General features: G+C 37.3%; 1 protein-coding gene across 7 annotated transcripts in view; it reads right to left on the reverse strand.

Moving 5' to 3' along the window:
* Positions 1-18,198, reverse strand: part of sorcs2 (sortilin-related VPS10 domain containing receptor 2) — a 593,249-nt gene that overhangs the window by 412,406 nt on the left and 162,645 nt on the right. The window lies entirely within an intron of this gene.

The following is an 18,198-nucleotide window of genomic DNA, read 5'->3' on the forward strand; positions in this document are numbered from 1 at the left end:
CCATAGGTGTGAATGTGAGATGTGTGATGGACTGGTGACATGTCCATGGTGTACCCCGCCTTCACCCTCAGGTAGCTGGGACAGACTCCAGCAGGCCTCGAAGACAAAGCGGTTCAGATGATGAATGAATGAATAATACAGAAAACAGCTGTTAGAACAGGGGTGTTAAACATACGGCTCAGGGTCCAAAACAGGCCCTTCAAAAAGCAAAAGGTACACAAAAGACATTAAGAGTCTAGAGTGTCTTTAAGTCTTGACTCAGTTTAGAGGTTGACCGATACGGGTTTTTCTAAGGCCGATGCCGATATTTAAACATTTGGCCAGCCGATGGCCGATGTCTACAACCAATTTTTGCACATTGACCATAAAATACAATTGAAACACTCAGATAATTAAGATTCTTATGCAGCAATAGAAATGAAATTATTAATACACAAACATATACTATTCTTTTAAAACTGATTGAACTTTAAGTGCTGCCCACACAGGTGCCTGATCAAATATCTTATAACATTTTTACTACTTATCAAGTATTGGCTTTCAAAAAAAAATTAAGCCAGATGGCCGATATTGAAAAAATCCATATATCAGCCCAATATATCAGTTTACCTCTAATACAGTTAAAAACAGCATTTTTCACTCTCAGATGCCTGTTACTAAATGTTTGTGCTTTTTTTTTTTTATCTGTGAGTTAATGTCCATGTGAAAATCACAAGCTGAGGCATAATATTGTTAAAATTTACTTATTTTTCCTCAAGAAATTTCTGGTTTATGGATGTTTAGGTTATTTTTCAATTTTTTTTGTGAAAGTATAATTTATAAACATTAACATTTTCATACTGTAATATTAGTTGTTTGCAGTAAAACAAACAAAAATTGGAGTTATTACTTTACTGGTCTGGCCTGCTTGAAACCAAATTGCTGTACAGTCGCAGAAAAAATTATTAGACCACCCTTGTTTTCTTCAATTTCTTGTTCATTTTAATGCCTGGTACAACTAAAGGTACATTTGTTTGGACAAATTTTACGATAACAACAGAAATAGTTCATAAGAGTTTAATTTCAGAGCTGATATCTAAACATTCTCCATGTTTTCTTGATAATAACCAAAATCACTTCAGTTCTTACATCAATATCTATGGCATTGTACTGACAAAAACAGTGCTTTTAGGCGTTCCATGTTTTCTTTTCTGTCTGTTTTAGTCACATGATACACACAGGAGTTAGAACTTGATTGTATAGCCATTGTTTTTGATGACTTTTGATGGTCTAATAATTTTTTCCGCAACTGCATGAGTTTGACGTCCACGTATTAGAGGATCTGCACAATATGAGGAAACTTGGGGACGAGGGACAAATGCAAACAATGAAATCTAATCAAATTGTTACAACTTTGCTCAAGGGACTATACTTTCAGTTTTGACTTGTAATGTATTATATTAGAGCATTTATTTCCTGACTGTTACAGTGTTAATTATCTTAATAAGATATTAGAACTTGTCACTGATGTTTTAAAGTAAAGCTGTTTGACATTCGTCATGTTTCTATACATCAGTGGTTCTCATTTGACTCATCATCGTCATCATTTTCATAAATATGTTCTTAAATTCAGTCTAAACAAAATGTTCATCTATTTTCCCCTCTGCATTCAGACATATGACTAATTCACCAAAATAAGTAAAGCACACAAACCTGGCTGTTTTCCATTAAAACACATTGTTTGGCAAAAACAGCGTATGTTTCTGTTCTAAATTATATATATGTTTTCAAATTTCACTTCTTAAGCATCACAGCTTTCTATTGTCAGTGTTTGTGAATCCATATTTATCATGCTCAGGGTCATGTTTGTGCGTATCCTGCCCACAAACAATGTACATTTAGCCTGTTGTCAGCACCCTACATACTCCAGATCTGTCCAAATAAAACTCAGACATTTATAGCATTTACAGCTCTTAAAAAAATCAATAAAATAGTTCCTGAACATATACTTCACGACCCACTCAGAACAAGATCACAACCCTTTTTTGGGTCATGACCCCCCATGGAGAGCCACAATGTATTTTAGGCATATTTCGAAGAACTGGATTAGATTTTCGATACAAATACACACAAATTTCATTTTCTTTTTTCTTTTTGTTGCAACTTTTCCAAAGTTTGCTCCAAATTTGTTTATAGAGAAACACAGCTATCTTTTTAATCACTTCACATATTAACAGCAGTAAATAACAACACTGAATTCACTGTTTTATCAGTCTTACACTACAGACAAGATACAGTATGGAACAAAATAACATCATTTTTATACTTTTTCCAAACATGTAGCCTTATTTCAACACAGTGCCAGTAGGATTTACTAAGTTTGGACATATTTTGGTATATATTGAGGCAATAGTTCCTGTTTTTCTCTTTATATCCAGACAAATGCACTTGTAGGCCACAGTTGTGGGTTCAGTGGATTAACTTTTGCAGGAGTGAACTGTGGTGATGATGATAGAATACATATGCAGATTTTTCCCCCATTTTTCAGTGAGATAAATTAAATAAATAATTATAATTGCCACCAAACTGATACCCATTAATCTCAAATGTGAATAAACAGCATCAATAAATGTCAATATATATGTCAATAAAATGACTTCTCTCATTCTGTTTTACTTTCAACATTTGTCTATACAGTCTATCATTGTTATTCATATTTTCACCTTATTCAACTGGCCACTTCTACATTTTTTAATCAAGATTTTTTCTATGTTCATGTATTTCACAAGGTCAAAACACTATTTCTAACAATAATCACCTAAACATAAGCCATTGGCAACTGTTACTGTTACTAATTCTAATGACTCATTGAGCATCATGCAGAAAATCCAACACAATAATTTAATAAGAATATAAGATTAAAAACACATCTTCTCAAAAATCAAACTGAAGAAGTACAGACACATCATACAGAAGAAAGTCTCATCTCACATTTTAAAAGAATCTTTCCATTTTTATACAAATATAAATAAACACTCCAGTCATATGGCTAAAGGGAAGGTGTGTAATCAATACTTACATTTCAAAGCACTATTGGTCAGTTAATAGACCTGCATAAATGCGGAAAATGTTTGGCTAAGACGTAAACTGATCTCTTTTCTGCATTTATATTTCAAGTGAAGGTAACCGTAGGGGGAACTTCATCTGCACAGCGGCTGATTTTTATGCTGAGTTTTATTCGAGAGTGCCTGGAAATACTATTACCCTGAACAAATAATGGATTTGTTTTCCATTTTTATTCTGGAGAACACTCGCATATGGCTTTACTGTTCTCTGTTGTGCAAGCAAAATTATAAATTTAGCTTAAACACATTTTTCTTGAGGCGATTGGATAATAAAATCTTCCTTTTTAGGAGATTTTGTTTTGGGATTATGTGGCAGACACAATGTTATTTTGTTATTTCACATCAATAATAACTATAATAAAAATAGCAGGGATGCATTATTCATATGACCAAGACATCTTGGTCTGGGGCACAAACCCCATGCGCCTACACTGGATCAGAGACTCCTGTCTTTCATATTTCTGAGAACTCCTGTTTTTGACAGCAAGGTCCACTGGGATTTGTGTTGCCATGGCAAGAATGCCGGCGGGTCAGGCAGCATAGTGGGGCCTAGAGGTGTGACTGACAGGCTGGATTGCAGTTGTAGGTAGTGGAGCGAGTAAAAAACCCGGTCCTGCCTTAAGGCAGAAGGGAGTTTATTAGCCAGGGGGTCCTGCCCAAAGGGAGCTACTAGCACATGGTGGTGTTGAAGATAGCTGCTTCCAGAAAGTCACTATAGGAACACTACTGATATGTTTTAATGTAAAAGACCCAGAGATGATAGCACATGATTACTGCTCTTATTTTTATTCTGCCAACAGGGGGTGATTTGTGGAGTAAAGGCCTCCGCACTATTTTCCATCCAACCCTGTCACAGATTTAAAAATAAATATCACCTCACAATGCATGTAACTCCAAAACATCCATGTGTCATTAAGGTTTCTGGAGCAGCTTCAATTTGTTACCTTTTTAGCATCTGCCAGAGTTACTTGACCAATCAGAGTGCAATTTAACAGCCACAGTATCATTTCATGAGTCATACAGCCTACTTTCATCAGGACAGATAGTAATATTCAGGTGGAAGATGATTATGAGGAGGAGGAGGAGGTGGAGGATGAAATGGAAGATGAAGACAGCTCACACACAGAAAGGGAGAGTGAAAGTTTGGAGACAGAGGGGGAGGACAGCTCAGTCACTTCAGGTAGCCATAGCGTCACATGCTTTCCTCCACTAGGGAAGTATCTCAAGAGGGAAGAAACGAGAAAAGCGAGAAGAATGATCCCCACAAAAATCAATGCCACTCCTCAAAATTAATAGAATAATTATTGCATCAAATTCAGTGTACAAAGCCAGAGAATGGATTTTATCAGACAACAGATAGAAAAAAACATATGCAAAAATACAGACTAAATGTGCTAAGGCCTTAGGTTCATGAAAATAACACCATTTAGTTCAGTGGGTAAATATCTGGTGGACTTTTTGTCTGACACGATGAAAGCTGAGCAGTCTTACTCTACTGACTTATAAGATACCTGGCTCCAGGCCAAACATTTTCTCACATATGTTTTCCTCCTGTCAAAACATTTAACCTTATAAAACCTTCCCTGTGGGCTGCACTTGTGCCAGGCTTTCATATTGCCCTCTGGTGTCAGGGCAAGGCCGCACAGCCTGTGGCGTTCAGTTGTATTTAGTATTCTAAACAGATCCCTAAGCAATTTTTATAAGAGCTTCCACTGAGGCGGGGCTGCTCTTTAACTGTGCCTTAAAAGAGGGTTTTCCCTCTCAAAACTGAGGCTTGGTCAAAGTGGAGCACCACAACTGGGGACCTACAGAGTGAGCTTTGAGAGTTCTAGACCAATTTCCACAACACAGACTGCCATCAAAGCCACTCACTGGAGTCTCGAGGCACTTGGCTCAAAGCAACCCAAACTCTGGAGTTCCAACCCTGGTGGAGCTTGGCTTCCAAAAATGTTTATAGAGTCCAGAAAACCGGAACAGAGGACATTTCCCCAAGCAGCAGCTCACTTGCCAAAGCTGATAACAACCCCGGTAACAGTTCCGACAGAGGGAGCAACAGCAAACAACTTTTCTGTGCCTCTGTGACCGTCAAAAAAAACTTTCTTTGTTGATGAGGAATTAAACTGCATTCGCATCTGAATATGTGACAGAGCTGCTTCACAAGGCGCTATGAATCATGCAACATGTAACAAGTGTTCCCTGATTGGTTGTTGGCCTACAGTGACTCAACTGGTCTCTGGAAACAGGCTGTCCGCCTCTGCACAGCTGTCTTTCCCTTAATGAGATACTGGTGCAAAGCTTGACACTCTCACCATAAAGGCAGAAAGGCACAGTGGAAGTGCTGGTCTCTTGACATAAGGATTAGATCTACCATGCTGCACACTTAGTACTTGGGCTTTCTCTAGCCAACTATGTTTCTTTTCTCTTAAAACCTTGAGACTCCAGTTGAAAAATGCCTGCACTCCTTAGGTTTTAAAGCTGCATTTTAAGGAGTTCTCTGAATCAGGTTATAAGGTTTCAGTCAGGCACAGGAAGGGGTTCAACAATTACTGTCTTGACTACAAATTCCAAAAATATTAGGAGGAACATGCTAAGCTACGTTATCTATCTATTTGTTGCTGTTAAGATCTGATGAAAAAACAAGGTTAATCACAGAACAATGTGACAGATAAGGCTAAAAGGCCCCTCAGATCTGAGCAGACCTCAAGAAACTATTTAGATCATCATTTTGTGCAGTATCTTTTGCATTATATTGGTATCATTTAATTTGAGAAGATATGAATACACATTATTGCAACTTTAAAGCTAGAATATTGTTAGCCTTATAGCACAATTGCAAAATCAATATACCTTTACACTCCTAACACTCCTGCTTCATTTAATGTAGATATCACAATGTGGCAAAAAATCTGACTTCGGCAATTATACTATGAGGCTAATGATGTGTCATATGTTTGTTGGCCCGTTTCGACTTACATAATATCAGACGTTCCAAGAATGTTCACATTTAGAGAAATATGTAATTTAAGTCGGTATATCAGCTAATTTCTTTTGACTACTAAAGGCATCATATGTTATCTTTGACTATGCAAGAGCCTACCCATCCTACGCTGATGAGTCACATTCGGCCGCAGGAAGCATTTCAATGGAGCATGAAAACACTTAGTTTTGTTAAGAGACAATTAAATGTACAATGTAAAGCATTCTGATGTGTTGGTGAAGAATTTACAGTATATGTAACTTCTAGAGCTGAACCATATTTGAATCTAGAGGCTTTAATTATCAGTGGATTATCATCTACTATATACTTTGTAGTAGAGCTGCAAGCGATTAATCGACTAGGTGCTTGAAGTCAATGCAAAAGCTCCTGATTCGATTAATTGACTCGAATTGATTGAAGGGAGATGTTCTATTCCAGTTTTCCTGAATTAAAGCTTCTTTGTGCGTCACAATAAGCGTCCGTGTGAAACACAACAATGGAACCAATGTTTAACAGCAGAGAAATGAAGGAAACAAAGCTTTGATTCAGGAGAATTGTGGTTGAATGATTTTTTTGGATCACTTTGAGTCAATTAATCGGTTGCAGCTCGACTTTGCAACTGTTTTTATTGAGAGCTTTGTAGTAGTAGGAGTTACATACTGCATCTTAAAGCAAACAGCTCATTCTTCCATATAAATTCATAACTATAGATTATGAGATAAAATGCATTTTTTCCTTGAAAATAGGAATGGGAAAAGAAACTGTCGGACAGTCAGCCCCAAAAGATAGAGGTATGCATCATTCATCCAAACGCCAATGCCAATAAAATATTCTGCCTCCCTATCTCCATGCTGGAGCAGCCTAAGGCCCAAGTTCTGCTCAATTGGAAAATGATTTTTCTTCGGGGCAGAAATGGACAGGGCAAGGACGTATTCGGCCATAAATCACTACTGGCAGGAGGCAGAGAAAGCGTTTATTTGGCAGCAGCGTACCTAGCCACATTGACAAAACTGCTGAACGGCATGGAAGCCAGATTCCTCGGTTTCCTCTAGTGTACAGATCAGGGTGTACGACTACGACTTGGCAGCATCCACCTACAGATCATTGGACTAAAGGGTGAAATTGGCACTGTTTGAGACCCCAACCACAGCGGTAAAAATCTTTTTTGGGAATGCAGTGCAATGTCATGCCAGTCAGTTGTAATCCGATAGAAATAAATCTCTAAGACATACTTACAGTCAACAAGTATTGGAGAACATGTCAGTTTAAAGCCAACAAAGTTTGGGAGCTTGTATTTTTAATGAGAAATGACAGAAGAAAGTCTTAGTATCTTATATTGATTTTAAAGTGACAAATTGCAAGGAAGTTTGGGATGAACTTGGCGACCTAATCAAAGTGTCCCGGAGCAAGTATTCCTTCATTGTAGCTGTCTTGTGACACCGCGACCACATAATCAGCCACTGTGGGTTTCTTGTTTGTAAGCGGGCGGACAATGAGCCTAATAGGTTTTATTGGGGAAAAGTCAACAGGGTGACCGGGACCTCTGGATGACTCCACACAAGGGCTACAAGAGACCCCATTGAGAGTCCAGCTCACAACAGCGTCGACCATGAACCCCGACTTGACAACCGCGGTTTGTCCCCGAGACATTCCCATCAACTGTGTGTCAATGGAGCACTATCAATCAGCTATTGAGGGGGGAGACAGAAGGGGAAAGCGTTCAATGAAGACAGAGGGTGAGGGGAAATAAAGACAGACAGACTCCGAAACTCTGGTGAAAGAATGCACTCATTCATTTTTAAAGCAAAAACAGTGAAATACAAGTACTCCATCGAAGTGTGTGACACCCCCTACTCATCCCTCCGGGACCACTCCGCATTCTCCAGATCCAGACCACACACAAACAATTCATCATAGTCCGCAAAAAAAGGGAGGACCTCATTTTTGCCTATTTCCAAAAATGACATGAGTTTTAATTTATAGATTTTGGCAGAAGAGTAAATTCCACGGCGATTAAATCTGGGGAATAACTCTACACTGACGTACGATGCTACATGTCTCAGCTCTCCAGTCTTTCACATAAACACAGATTTAAAGGTGCAGGTGTGAACCAACCTGAGCAGAAAGTGCACACACCTTTAATATAGCCTCAACCTAAAAAAAAACCCAGAGCTATTCAACAGGCAGCCCCTCTACCACAAATACTAAATAAATAGTTTAAGAGTCACTAAACAGCATGGTTTTAATAGTTTTGGATTTTTCATTATAGTTCAGTTTTATTTAGTTTTTCCATTTTTTTTCTCTGATTCAATTAGTTTTAATTAGTTTTTAGAGCAGGTTTGCTAGTTTTTATTAGTTTTCATTATCTTTTAAATATTTAGTTTTAGTGTCTTTATATCTTCTTCACTGTCGCATTCAAATAAATCCCAGACAGGACTCTGCTGCTTTCTCCAAACTTCAGTCTCCATGTTTCCAGGTAGAGTGGGGACCAGAAGACGACTGGAAACCACAAGTGACAGACCGTTAAATATCATATGGTGCCACTAGCTAAAATTGCTTGAAGGAAATAAATTGATTTCATATCAATCCGACGTTGACAAAGACGAAAATGAAGGGAATTTTATCCATAATTTTTATAGGTTTTAGTTAGTTTTGTAAACACACAATACAGGTTTAGTTATAGTTTTTTTCTTTTAATTATAGTTTTTATTTATTTCAGTTAATGTTTTTACAATTCTAGTTTTCGTCATTTCATTAGTTTTCATTAACAATAATAGCCTTGCTAAACAGTAGACTTTACCCCATTTTGCCTCATTTTGCAGCACTGCCACTTTTTTACATAAGGCCAGAGACACGGGATTTAATATGAAGAAGAGACATAAAATTGATGGTGAAAATAGAAAATTGAACAACAACTGAGCGGTTTTTTGTTCATTCCTTCAGCACAGTCATACACATACAGAATGCTGCCTATGTCCATTTTTAGTTTTTGGACTTTATTATAAAAATGGATGATGTGTGTGTCTTTTTTTTTTTTTTTTTTTTAAATTTGTCAGAAAAGAAAACAATACTGATGGTCATAAACAGTTCAAAATGTTATGTTTCCATTTCTTACTTGCACTAAAAGCCAGCAATGACTATGAAGGTTTGTGTTATGTTAAAATTTACCACATGTTAACAGTAGTGCTGTCAAACGATTACAATTTTTTAAAATCAGAATAATCACAATTAAATATCATTCGTTTTTAATCTATATTAATGGTGTTTCATTTTGCATGAGCACACAGACTCAAGAAAGAATGGAACATATATGCACTTAACATGTTTGTCATAAGCTGGGTGATGCATTAGCTGAAGTGTTAGCAGAATCCCAGACTAACGTATGCTTCGTGTTAATGTGTATTTTAAACCGGAAGTGCTTCTGTGAAAAGAAAACTCCTTCTTGCAGACTGTACATAATACTTTATGTCGATCAACTTTTTTTTTTTTGTCCTCATATTTCCATCCAGAGGGCCAACATGCTGTTTAGTGTGCTTTATCAGTGCCTGTCACTACTGGATCAACTGCCTGTTTGCACATGAATGCCGGTAACTCTACTTCAAGGGTGTCAAACTCCTTTTCTTCCGGGGGCCACATTCAGCCCAATTTAATCTGAAGTAAAATAATAGCACGATAGCCAATAAATAATGACAACTCCAAATGGTTTTAGTGCAAAAAATGACATTAAATTATACCAATATTTATGTTTACAAACTATTCAAACAAAAAGGATGTGAAGAACCTGAAAAAAATGAAATTTGCAAAGAAATATAAGTACAATTTTATCAATATTCTGCCTTGACTTATCATTTATACATATGCATTACAGATCAGATCTACAAAGGCACAAAACATTTAGTAACAGGCAGGATATTGTTAAAATTGCACTTAATTTTCTTTAGACATTTCAGGTTGTTCATATTTCTTATTCACATTTTATTGTTAAAGGACAGTTTGTTAACGCAAACATTTTCATAATTTAATGTTTTTTGCACTAAATCAAAGAGGAAAAAAATGGTGTTGTTATTATTTATAGGTTATTATGATATTATTTTTGAGTTTGATGCCCTAATTTGCACTTTGCAAATTCATCCCATGGGCGAGACTGGACCCTTTGGTGAGCCGGTTTTGGCCCCTGGGCCGCATGTTTGACACCTGTGCTCTATTTGGATAAACTGTCTGAAATGTGTTGCCAGAGACGTTCAGAGTCATTCTACGTTGCAGATGGGTTAATTGAGTTAAAATTTTTAATCAGATTAGTCATGATGATGGATTAATCCATGCTAATGCGTTAATTTTGACAGCCCTACTTAACAGTTAAATAAAAATGTTGAAAATGTGATGGTGATTTGTGTCAACTGTACATCCAGTATTAGAGAAATACTACCCACAGTCGATAGCACTCCATTTATACTTTCCTGTGGGCCAAACTGTCGAATAGCCCTGACATAAACACTTTAGGTTATTTTGAGCAAAACAGATGAACCCTGCATTCAGCATTAAATGGTAGTTTAAAAGCATCCATATCAGCCATATAGGGTATTTCTTGGTCATTATATAGTATTTATTAATGACATATCCTGCAGGACTGTATTCTACAACTACTGGGCCATTAAATAACACTTTTCACATCAATAATTTCCTAATTACTCCTTATTGGTGGTAAGGAATAAACTTTAGAACGCTTTGCTCTCTATGGACCTTATACAGTATAATTTTATAATTCATATGGAATTCCCATTAATGGGGGAAACTGTTAGTTATGCAAAATAAGGCATTAAAAAGACCTTTCTAGTGACTAATAAAGAGCTCTAGTCATAGTCCTGTTATAAGACAGCCAGTTAATTGTGGATGTGTATGCTACAGAAAAATTGTGGAAACTGTGATGCAGAGTAAAATGAATAGTGGAACTATGAAAGAGCCAAGATTCAAAGGGTAAACTACAAACATCTTAAAGCTAGAATTAACATGTCTTTGTAGGCAGAGTGTCCAAGTCACTATGTATAACCCACAAACCTCTGTGTGGAGAAATTAAGTGGAATACAGTTAGAGAAAAACCTCCACTAAAACACACTTGACACACAGTTATGTGGAATGTATTATATAACAAACAAATTCTATTTCGAATGGAATTTTCTAATGCTTTGAGAAAAACAGACTAAATCCAACGGTAGGCCTTGTATTTGTAACAAAAAAAGGTTAAAATCAAGGACATTTCATTGCTCAGTATTGCTCCCTTTTTTCTTGTCTGATTCATTTACACACATTGCTGCATAAAAAGAACTGTTTCCCTTATCTAAACAGTTCATCCTTCCTATTCAATGGTCTCGCTAATGGCTCAGGATGCCAGCTGCCATTGAGTAGTCACATCTGGTTAAAGTCATTTCAGCATTGGACCTTGACCATGCATTTATCTGAGGCCAGCCACTGACCCGCGCTCTCGTTACCATTTTAACAGTAGTTTCAGATTGCCGCCATTCATTAAACTGCTCAGGCGGAGAAAAGGGAAGGGCAATTACATGGACCTTTGCTTCTATTTGCTTCATGCTCTGTCCACACAAAGGCCTTGTGGTCTCCGCTGACCTCACTTACACATGCCCATCCACTCAGGTAGCACATCTGGACAGCAGACGCACAGCGGTGGGTCGCTGTGACTTACTCACTGGTTTCTACACTTCACATAAACAAGAGGAATGCATTCATAATGGAAAACTCTAAGAGAAGTGTTACCTTTGGAAACAACTGGACTGGTTCAGATGTTCGAGTTAACCAAAGAAATGGTCCATGTTCAGCCAATATCCTGCACAAAGGCCACCAGCACTGAAAGGTAACTTCCTGTGTTTGTCACCTGGACTCCTTTTTCACTCAGTATTGGTTCGACTCCATTTTTTTTATTACCTATTTGAGGTAACACAGTCATTATGTCTGACCGGCCTTAATCACAAACCAGTCCCCCTGGAAAACCTTTTAGCCATTATAGCTAACTGTACTGCTGTTGTAAAGCTTTTCTTAGAGCTATTCCCCACATGCACATTACTGTATAGGTGCAATCACTGAAAATTTGCTTATATCTTGTTATTTTGCTTTTCCACATCAGAAACCTGCAGACACAATTTACAGACCACTTCCATTTGCTACTAGTTGAAAACATATATGAGGTAAATCTGAAGCAAGCCGAGACCTGCAAAGATTTGTCTGCATGTCCACACAAAAACATTAGTGTGTTGGTACCCACTCAAGAGGGCTGGTTTATGAACTCATGAGCTAACATGGTTACCTTTGTCAGCTGAAACACAAGTGTAACTCAGTCCCAGTTAACCCTCAAAGACCACTGGAACCCAAAAGCATCTACTGATCTAAAATGTTTAATAGGTTTTAACCCATAAAGACCCAAACTTCCACCAGTGACCAAAACCATCTATTGATATGAACTGTTTCATACCTGTTGATCCACTAATATTATCAATACATGTGAATAAATGGTGAAAAATACAGTTTGTCATCTTTTCATGGTTATCACATATGACCCATTTGGATGTTCAGAGGCTCCATAGTTACCGCGGAAACGTCATCATCTTCTACAACATTGATTCACCAGTAGAACCTATGCAGTTGGATCAATGACAGTGGATGGAGACGCTTGTTTTTACATTCTATTATTGAAATCTTTGCGGAAAAAGTCACTTTTTCTTCAATTTTCACTATTTGTGATATAACAACCTGTGAATTCACTCTGAGTTTTCATGAACATCCACATGATCAGTGAATGAAATATGGGAAAGCACATGATTTACACTGAAAAATGCAAAATATAGAGGCTAACATTGTAATAAATGTGATAAATCACTTAAAAAATGTTAAATATTGAGAAAAATTCATTTGGAAACTGCCATAAAAGTAACACTGGGTCTTTACGGGTTAAATTACTAATCCTATCATGCATCTTATTTGGACGTTCAAAGGCTTCATAGTGAAAATACTGTCACTTTTTGTCACATTGATTCACCAATAAAATCCATGTAGTTTGACAAATGATACTGGTTGTAGATGCTTGATTTTACATTCAGTTAAATACATATTTACATGAAAATTTTTTTTCTCTGTTTTGATATAACCTTTACATTTACTTTGAGGTTTTATGAACATCTATGTGGACACTAAATTACATAAAGGAAAATACCAGATTTGAGCGGATGAATTCAGAGGATCATATAATAAACTGGATAAAGTACTTAGTAAAGCTAAAAAGTAGTTCAAGGTCTTTAAGGGTAAAGCCAAGAAAGGTCATTACTCAAATCCCATTATTTCCAACTCTCTCGTACACTAACCATAGTTGTCCCTTTGATTTTATACCTTTATTTTTTAATATGCTTTTATGCTTTTATGACTTTTATATTGTCTATGTTTTAAGATGCTTTGGGTAACTTGAAAGAACCCTGAACTGCTGTTGTTGTGAGGTCTATTTGCATCTGACTTGTATTTCTCTGCATATAACAACCGAAAAATAAACACAAACCCAGTGATTACAGTCACACCATAGCAATTAAGTGATTTTAGAGTTTCAGATCCTGCTGTGACCCAGGTTTTACACCAGAAAAGACAACGATCACAGTCATTCACTAGACTTCAAGCATGCAGCGAGTTAAACAAATCTAAGTGATGATGCAATAAAGTCGCACTAATTGCCCAATTAGTGTAAAGGGGTCATATTTTGTTAAACCCACTGTTATTAGTCTTTGGTACATTTATCTGTGTATTTGGACCCTAATAGTTCATAAAGTTTGAATTTGAACCCTCTAGGTGCTGCAATCTGCAAGCTATCTTTATATTAATTCCAGCAAAAATCGAGTGGATTTCTACAACCTGTTTCAATTTGTTACGTCTATAACTAGTTACGTTACAACATTTGCACATATAAGGTCAAGACTTCCGACAAACGTTTCTCTGAGTACGACATAATTGTTTATCAACAGCAGTAGTTGTAGTAAAAACCGAAAATATGTCCAAACTTTGAGCCTATTATCTAAAATGCAGTTGTTGGTTGTATTAACGAACACAAGTGTCTGAACGGGACAGAAAGCATGGTCAGCAACCTGGCGCGGGGGGGGGGGTGTGAAGTCTCTCATTTGCATTTAAAGGGCCAGCGCTCAAAACAACCTTTCTGGTGTCATTACTCAGAAATAGGGTTGAAGATGGACCTGTGGAGTTGAATTAATGAAGAATTCAGACCCAATTATAGCATTTACAGTTTATGTAGACCACAGGGAAATGTTTTAAAATGTATAATTCCATTTAAAATAAAGCAAAATATCACTCCTTTAATACTTAGGACCTAAATGTAGTTGCAGCAGATGTTTCAACATGAGTCTTCACCCCACTTCAACACCAACTCATGTGAAGGTTGGTTTGTGCCGAAATAGTTGTCATCACTACAATACTTCTGACTTTTTCTCCTTCTTCCTTCCACTTATATCACCCATCATCTGTCACTTTCTCCTCCCTTTTCAAGTCTATCAAGTCTCATGCTGTTTCCGTCTTCCCATTTTTTCTCCTTGTTTGTGTCTTCAGGCTCCACGCGCTTTTCTTCCTATTTTCATGCTTCACTGTTCTCCCATGAATATTTGAGCAATTGCTATAATTGGGCTGTGATCAAATTGGCAGCCTGTTTACCAAGGAAGACGAGCGACTGGGACGGAAGATGTTGACACAAATGCACGTGCGCCCTCCCCAGATTCCTTTAAATTATCGGGTATATCCACAACAACAGGCTATCTTTGGTAGCATACATTACTGTAATTTCATTGTGAACTGTAAAAGGTATCATCAGCACACATCCTAATGTGTATTCTCAAACCAAATGCTTTCAGACAACCAAACACATATTCCTTTGCATGGGGTAGGGAGGATAATTTTGCCTGTGGAGGCTTGGGTTGATTGATGCTCTATCTGACAACTAATTGGACCAACAGGACTGAGGGAGCTGGGTTTCTAAGATGTGTGGTAATCCACTGGTGAGGAGCCCGAGGCCCTTGAGACCGAGACGGAAAGTGAAGGGGGGTGGAATTAAAAAGAGCTATAGGATATAGTGAAAGACAGAGAGATAGGGGAAGACGGTGAGAGCCAAAGAAACAAAGGAAAGAGCTGAAAGTAGGAGAGAATTGAAGTAGATCAGAGTAAGAAATAAAGTTTGACAGAAACTAGAGGTAGGAGTGGGAATGGATAGAAGAGGAAAGCAGCAGTGAAGCTTTAGAAATAAACTAGGAGCGGGAGGTTGGGAGTGGGAACGCTGTAATAGGGATGCTAATCGATGAAACCAGGGGATTGAGACATGCCTCCAGCCCCTCAAATGTGTCCATCGATCAGCACGGCTTAGTGGGGACGATGCAAAGCTGTCGGACAGGGCTGCTGGGACCCGGAACCCAACGTAACCCGGTCTTAAGTAATCAGTGTTGGTCTTCAAAGGGACACCTGATGAGGTTCGTGACCTTAGCTGGATGTGTTCTGTAATCCTCCAGAGGCGGCACAGATACAGGCAACAAGACGTGTTCATCAGGCCTTTCCAAAGGTAAGACTGGATAGTATGTCCACCCAGTCTACAGCTGCATTATTGATTCACACATAAAGACCCAGTGCTACTTCTGTGGCAATTCCCACATGATTTTTTCTCTACTTTGAACTTTTCTCAAGTGGTTTATCACCATTTATTCTAATATTATGCTCAGTATTTTGCATTATTAAGTAAAAATCAGGTGTTTTCCTACATTTAATTTAATGATCATGATTGATGTAAAGGTTATTATACCAAAAACAGAGAAAACTGAAGAAAAACAGACTTTTTTTTGGTAAAATCTATCATTAACCGAACATAAACCAAGCATCTCCATCTCCATCCAATGTCATTTATCAAACTCCATGGGTTTTACTGGTGAATCAATGTTGTAGAAGATGACGGTGTTTCCGCGGTAACTACGGAGCCTCTGAGCATCCAGATGGGTCATATCTGATGACCATGAACTGTGTTTTGCAACAAATATTTACACATATTCATAAGACTAGTGGCATCAACAGGTATTTAACTTTTTATATCAGTAAATGATTTTGGTCACCAGTAAATGTTTGGGTCTTTATGGGTTAATCTTTTTTTTTTTTTTTTTAAACTTTATTTATAGAACTTTTCAACATTTATAGAACTTTTCATTCAACAAGTATAAAATTTATAATTTCAAGCAATGTATTCATGATACAGAGATTGACACTGGACATGATACACCAACAGAACCCAAGGAAAAACAAAAAAGGCAATACAAACAAGACACGCATATAGATAGTCAAGACAGTGCATTCTGGTACCATTAAAGGAGGAAAGAAAATAAATGAAAAAAACAAAACAAGTCAATAACAATATAAGCACCTAAAATGTTATTAAAGTTCCAGGCCAGGTAACATATTCACACAGTTTAAAAGAGGCTCCCATATTTTGTAAAATTTATTGGTAGAGTTATTTAGGGTGAACCTAATTTTTTCTAACTTTATGTTAAGCATGATGTCTCTGATCCATTGGTCGTGTGGTGGAGGTGATGAGTTCTTCCATTTGAAGAGAATGGTACGCCTAGCTAGTAAAGATGCAAAGGCCACAACTTTTTGTAGGTTTGCTGAAGGAACTGAGTCATCTGTGCATGAAATGAGACCAAAAATAGCAGTAAGGGGAGATGGTTGAATACAGCATCCATAAACCTTGGAAATGAAATCAAAAAAAGAGTTCCAGAAGGGGATAAGTTTGGAGCAGGACCATAGCACGCGGTATATTGTTGCTGGGGCCTGCTTGCATCTGTCGCAGATAGGGTTTATGTCAGGGAATAGTTTAACTTTAGAGAAGTGCAATCGATGTAAAATCTTGAATTGAATTAAGGAATGTCGTGAACAAATGGAGGAGGAATGGACCCTAAGAAGCGCCATGTCCCACTCCTTGTCTGAGAATTTATGGGTTAATCTTGATTTAACGATTAATTGTTTACTCTATAAATCTCCTACAGCTCAAATGAATGTCTTAGAGGACCAACCAACAGTCCAAAATCGAGATGTTTGACTAACTGGATGAATTGATGATCCATTGTAGCTCTAAGCCAATCTGTCTACTGTCTTCTTTTCTTTAGAGTTTAGCCACATGTATTTAATTTCAAACTGAAATAAAAAAAAAAAACCTTTATGCAAGACTCTTATGGCCTTTTCAGAACTTTTGATCTTTTGACATCCCATAATTTGGAAGATGTGAAAAGCTTTATAACTGGAAACTATGTGTCAAATCTTGGCTTAGCATTATGAAATTATCCATTCTCATAAACATGAAGATTTAATTACTGTAATCATATCACTTTTTCCTTTCAAGTAAAAGCAAAAAAGTGTCCAGAGTTTCGCTGAGTGGGCCATTAACTGCCTCGCTGTCTTGGCTTTTTAAATCACCCAAAGTTATTTTTTTTATCCATTAAATCTTTTAGTTTGACATCTCTTGACTATGCATCTCCTTGGAGTTAAAATGGAGACGTTTTAGTCACAGTTTCATCGTAAACAATTAAAGTGACAGTAGACTGGTTTAACCCTTTATCGGGCAAATGACTATTTTTGGTAATTTCCACATACATAAGACAGTGACAGCAACAGTTCCAGTAAGGACAGTGAGTCAACAATCTCAGGTCCAATGTGGTCTACAGGGTCTGTAAGGTCCACCTCTGCATGAACAGTGAGTGTACCTGCTTTGTTAGGTACCATGAAGTAATGGTACTAATGTAAGGAATGATGTTCAAAGGGATCATGTGGATGTGGACAGGGGTTTGGATCAGCACTTATGTTGGTCTAATGTTCTAAAATACATGTTCCTTGCACCTAACGTGTTTTTCTTGTATTATTTTTTTTTTTTTTTTGCCACTTATGGGTAAGGAACCAAATATGGGAACTTCATTGACCTTGATTTTCTACATAACAATAACAAATTTGGAAAAATTTAACAAAAATAATAAAATCTTGTGTCTTATGTCCTCCAATAATGCACGAAGGTTGAAATTTTGAATTTCAGAGGATTTC

Source organism: Sphaeramia orbicularis, chromosome 18, assembly GCF_902148855.1.
Source record: "Sphaeramia orbicularis chromosome 18, fSphaOr1.1, whole genome shotgun sequence".
NCBI lineage: Eukaryota > Metazoa > Chordata > Actinopteri > Kurtiformes > Apogonidae > Sphaeramia > Sphaeramia orbicularis.